A 6537-nucleotide genomic window follows, 5' to 3' on the forward strand; every position below is an offset into this window, starting at 1 on the left:
CATGCGATATATTGTTACAATTAAAAAAATATATAATCAGGTGCTGAAAGGAAGAAGCATGGAGGGCCTCAGTGCATAGTCCAAGTGGGCTAGTAGCCCAAATGCATTTCGAAAACTTGCATGTTATAAAAAGACGCCAAATAGATTCATGTCTGAAGTTGCACACGATGCACTGGTTCTCCAAAGGGATCCATTTTCCCAATATGTCCCTTGTTGGTAGACCGCCCTGGGCGATTCTCTAGAAGAAGGTCTTAAATTTCGGATGGATCTGAATTTTCCAAAAGAAGCGCCACTAATATGAGCAGAGATATAAACAAGAACACCTGTTGGATGATCCAATAGTGTTAGTAGGTGTTTCATCACTTAGAAAATTGGCAGCCAATTTGGTGTTAAGGGATCCTGATTTGGATCTACTACACTGCCATTGATCCTGTTGAGACAAAATGGGGATAGTTGTAATAGATGATACAAAATGTGAATTTAAAAAGGAAGGTAGTAAATTAGTATTCCAAACATTTTGGCTTAGGAGGTCACTTACAATTTTCCCTTTTAAATGAGTGGGAATAGGAACCTTGGAAGCACCTAAAGAGCAATGTAGTGATGGTATCCATGGGTCCCACTCAATATTGGTTTGTTGTCCATTCCCAATGGTGCGAGTGCGCTAACGGCCCAGGGCAGGAATAATGGAAGCAATGTTGTTCCGAGTCCAAGAACCCTTTTTTTTTTTTTTTTTTTTTAATTTATTATGGAGGGGTGAAAGATGTTTCTTGAGGGAAAATACATACCTTTAAGGATTCTAGCCCATAGGCTATCAGGTTCGATCAAAAGTCTCCATTAGAGTTTACAGATTAAAGCTTTATTCTGTAACTCCGAAGATTTGATTCTTAGGCCTCCCATCTCTTTTGGTTTGGAAATAGTGCTCCAGCCAATGAGGTGAGCCCTTTTCTTGCTTTGTGTGTCACCTTTCCAGAATTTTAAGTAAACGGAATCAAGAGTATTCCAGATTTTCTTGGGTAGAAGGAATGATGACATTAGATAAGCAAGAGTGGAAGCTAGTGTAGATTGTATAAGCACCATTCTTCCCGCATAGGTGAGCAAATTTTCCTTCCATATAGAAAGTTTATTTTTGACTCTATGAACAAGAGGATAAAAATTCCTACATTTATTCCTCTTATGAGCTAGGTGAGTGCCAAGATAAATAGAATTGTTGCCCATTTCATTAATCCCCATAAAACTATAGATAGCCCTTTTAGTGTCCAAAGGGGGTCAAAGAACTAAAAGCAATCCCGCTTTTGGCGGGTTTGATAGCAAGACCAGAGATACTGGAGAAAGAGGTCAGGATACCCTTAATATGAGAAAGGTCTTCCATGGTCACACGACAGGAAAAAAATGTACCATCTGCTAAAAAGAGGTGGGTGATCTCAGGAGCAGCTCTAGCAATGTTAATCCCTCTAAAGGCATTCAAGTCTTGGTAAGCCGAGAGGAGTCTGGAGAGACCCTCCATGGCAAGAATAAATAAGGACGGACTAAGAGGGCAGCCCTGTCAAAGGCCCTTAGAAGGTTCAAAGTAAGAGAAAGCCGCACCACCCAATTTAATTAATAGAGAAAGAGGGGGAACTAATGACAAGACTAATAAGGTCACCCCACCAATCACCAAATCCTAGAAAGTCCAGTAAACCCATCATAAAGCCCCATTCAACATGGTCATAAGATTTTTCCATGTCAAGCTTTAGAGTAACCCAACCTTTCTTGCATTTGGATCTTTTCAAGAAATGAAAGATTTCCTGGGCAATGATGACATTGTCAGTGATCTGTCTTCCGAGAATAAACTCCGATTGGAAAGGGGAAATAATTCTGTGAAGGACAGTTTTGATTCTAGAAGATAGGATTTTGAGATAAATTTATAGGTCACATTACAAAAGCTTATGGGTCTAAAATCAAAGACCTTCATAGGGCTAGTTTTCTTCTATATTAAGCAGACCAAGGTGTGGTTGAGACCTGTGGGGATGGAGAGATCCTTGAAGAAAGAGGTGATCAGATTGACAATGTCCCCTTAGACGAGGTTCCAGAATCGGTGAAAGAAGATAGCTTAAAAACCATCGGGGCCAGGAGCTTTGTATGCCCTGACAGAAAACAAAACCTTCCTAATTTCCTATAGAGATAGGATCCTATAAAGGAACTGACAATCTTCATCAGAAAGGATAGGTGGGAAAATGTTACACTTGTGCCCTGACTCGGTCTAATTTGAACTGTTGTGATAGGTCTCGGATCGGAGATCAGAAGCACAGCCAGATTTTGGCTATCGTTCACCCATTGCCAAAGGGGGAGAGATGACCCCACATGTTCGTGCATCGCGTGACAATCTAACTGGAGGGGATTTGTACCTTCCGATCCCAGATGGTAAGCAACCTGACTCCTCACACATAAATCCTACCAAGTATCGAAGTTGCCAAAAGGCCTTGAACATGGCCGAGGGAAACCACCCATGCAAGACCAGCTATTGGATAGCAAGTAGTCAAGACAGTAAGCTATCTTGACCGCCGGAAATATGCCACCGGATCCACTGGGCCTGAATCCGGTGGGCTGTTTCTGGTGAACATAACAGGCTGCTGTCATGGTGTTAATGCCTATGGGTCCCGCCACTCGTGTTGTTAACAGTCTCGGATGATCCCAAATCATCCCCCACATTTTTCTCATGACTTGGATAAAGTTCCAAATTATTGTGTAATTTTAGAATATGAGTTGATTATTGGTTATCTATTTATTGAAATTTTTAACATAATTCAAGATTTTTTAGGTTTAAGGAAAGTTTTCCTCGTCCATAAATCATTATCCTAGTCATAGCATTCTCCAAATTAGGGATTCAATTTGCTTTGCATAATAGGGATGTATGTTGATAAATTTGTGCATACTTTTTAACTGAATTTCAATTTGCAAGCATGTTTTGTATATTGTGCACAGTATACTAATTTTACATCTTTTATGCATGAATTTTCAAATATTATTTCTATTTTTTTCTACCACAAAAAATTTTAATTCAAGAAATTTTTTAATTAAATGGATCTTCATGTATATAGAATAGAGTGATTTACATCCCCCTCCCCTGTAGTTTGCGTTTATTCCACCCCCCTCCCCTATGTTTTAAAAAATTCCATATACCTCCCCTGTTAGATAACTCGATTAGTAAACCGTTAGTTGTGGATGTTAAAGTATGATTCTACCCTTCTGCCTTTATCAAAAATTTTAGAGTGATTTACATCCCCTTCCCCTGTAGTTTGTGTTTATTCCACCCCCTCCCTTATGTTTTAAAAAATCCCACATACCTCCCCTGTCAGATAACTCGGTTAGTAAACCGTTAGTTGTGGATGTTAATGAGTGTGATGAGGATGTTGGTGGTATGGCACAAAGAGTACATGATCGTGTGGGCATTCGTAGGAAAAAAAAAACAATTAGAAGGGCTTCTAGTGCATGCAAAGCTATCACTGGAGCAACAAGTGGTGGTAGTAGTGGTTCTGTTGGGTCAGCAAATGCTGTTGCAATTGCAATTGACAAAGGGAAAGCATCTGCTAATGCTATTGCTATTGTTGTGAAAGGAAGAGCAACTGGTACAAGTGTTGCAAATAGTATTGACCCGAACAAGGAATCTGGTACAGGTATTAAAGTAGAATCGTACTTTAACATCCACAACTAACGGTTTACTAACCGAGTTATCTGACAAGAGAGGTATGTGGGATTTTTTAAAACATAGGGGAGGGGGTGGAATAAACGCAAACTACAGGGGAGGGGGATGTAAATCACTCTAAAAAAATTGATAAAGGTAGAAGGGTAGAATCGTACTTTAACATCTACAACTAACGGTTTACTAGCCGAGTTATCCGACAGGGGAGGTATGTGGGATTTTTTAAAACATAAGGGAGGGGGGTGGAATAAACGCAAACTATAAGGGAGGGGGATGTAAATCACTCTATAGAATAATATTATGAGCATTTGTTCAACATTTATGATTACATAGGAATATAGGTGTAATTTGATAAGTTTTTTATCGTTCTTAAATTCAATTCCTCTAAGGGTTTATATTTTGATCAGAGAGTTAATTACCATTTTTGGGATAATTATGTTGTTTTCATGTTAATTTGGCTCATTTTATTTCTCCTTTTGCATTTTATAAATTGGTTTATACGCATTTGTGAAACTATTGTATTTTATTCAAAATTTCATGATTAGGTTCGTTGATTTCCAAAATCTTGAGCAGACACAAGAAGAGTGAAATAACCACCCCACTTCTATGAAATGAAAATAACCACATTTGTTGGATGCCCTTGCATGTACTCTCATTGGCCCTATGCTGATGCATGGACTGCATAACTTGGTAACGATCCTCCTCCCTTAAATAAAATATGGGAAAAAGAATGCTACCTGATTGCATTCTTAGGCACGGAGGAGACAAAAATGACAACCCCACCCCTGAAAATATAAAATACCCACCCCTTATTTATTTATTTTCGTAGAAAATTCATCCTCTATTGATGCTATGCCACCAATTAGAATTCTTCTTCCTCCACTATTTTTTTTTTTTTTAATGACTGGTATCCAGGCCTTCAGCTTGACTAGTCCCACGGGTCCATACTGACCCCACAATCACATTGACCTGGTCATACCGGGGTTGAATGAGAATCATTCAACTTTCACTGAAGCAGTGAAGATCACTAAGCATCCCCGTGTGAGTGGGCCAAGGTGTACCTAATGGGAGTCAAACTTAGAATGTTCTAGTTTATAACTCGTGCCAAATTTGTTGCTCACCAATGCGTTACCCATAAAATACCAAACAAATAATGAAAGACCGGTTTAAGCTGATCCCTTCCCATGTCCACTTTCTAACCGAAGCCAATCCCTTAGCTTAACCATTTCAGAATGAGTCGACTAGATTTTAGCCTTAAATGGTAGAATAAGAAGTAAACGGTTAACTGGTTCTTCTGGTTTTCCTTTTGATAACGAGTCATAATTAAGAATCCTATAAGAAAAATAAATTCTCATTTAATATTTCCATCTGTTTCCTGAAAACCTGTGATGGACATCTCTCCAAAGATATCATGTAACACACATATCTAGGTTAGTTCTGACGCCCTGGCGAAGAAAATGCACGATAGTGACGTTGTTTTCATCCACACCACACCACTTGTGTAAAGTTATCACTTTAGCTTTTCAGGGCCATATTGGTCACTTCTCAATAATTATCAACAAACATATCCAATGCTTTGAAGACAAATATAAAGGTTTTTTTTTTTTTTTTTTTTTGTTTAATCCAATATTTTGTTTAAAGGGCTAACAACAACTTAGTCTTTTTGATTAAAAAAATATTAACTACGAGGCAATAACTGAGAAATGCCTGCTTGATGATGATATTAATGTGCTGTATAAATCCTATTATACTGTGTAGTTCTTATTTTCTATTTTATTTTTATTATTATTAAAAAAAAAAAAAAAAAGAGGTATATCCCATGCTATGGTCATTCAATTTGAGATCGAAATGAATAGCACTATCTTACATTGTAATTTTTAGTAATCAGTTTTGGACTAACTCCTTTAGAGGGTGGACTTCGGTGCAATGATATATATGATTGCTCTATTGCAATTTCAAGTGATTGAAGATTCGAGTAAAGAAATAACTTCTCCATGAAGCGGGGCCAAGACTATGGTCATTATGATCCTATTGGACCATGCAGTGATAAGCGTCTTCTACATTAGATACACCTTTTTTTCTTTTTAGTTTTGGACTTCATCCTTTCTCCTCAGGTTTGGACTATAATGATTAATAGTTTTGATTTGGGTTTTCATCTACCAGTCCTAACAATATCCTTGATTTCATTAAGAAATTAAATCTACACCTAACAAGGACTTCTTTGCATTGGGAAGAAGTCCTAACCCAATCATCAAAAGAGAACTCAGAGCCGTCGTATAGATAAGGAAGTGTCTAGGGATTATGTTATGGTTAAGAGAGAGTTATGCACTCAATCCCTCTGGGTCAACTAATCTCCCCTATATGCTCAATATGTTTAAGAATAATAAATATTTTCACTGAAATATGACAAAGCAAACAGATAAATTAACCCAAAAAAACAAAGCAAAAGATAAGTAAGAAGAATTTTTAATTGATAAGGAACCCTACAAAGCATGAAAATATTGATAAAACCTTAATGGAACAATAAATAAATTACTATAAATTTCATGTAGAATACAAACTATAAAATTACCAAAATTTCACCATAAAAAATAAGCATGAAATAATTAAAATTAAAATACCTACAATTATGCTTGCAAGGAATAGAAAACTCAAAATAAATGAATTTATACATATCCATATAATTCTAAGAATTCTCAGCAATTCCGAATCCCATTAACTACCCATAATTAGAGAATTCCCACCTTGTAATGAAATCTAAATGCTTAAATTCAATCCTAACTTATATGAATGCATACAACAATGAAAATACGTTTATCTTTTTTGGTGTAGATGAAAAAATATATATATATATATAT

Source organism: Macadamia integrifolia, unplaced genomic scaffold (genome assembly GCF_013358625.1).
Source record: "Macadamia integrifolia cultivar HAES 741 unplaced genomic scaffold, SCU_Mint_v3 scaffold1228, whole genome shotgun sequence".
NCBI lineage: Eukaryota > Viridiplantae > Streptophyta > Magnoliopsida > Proteales > Proteaceae > Macadamia > Macadamia integrifolia.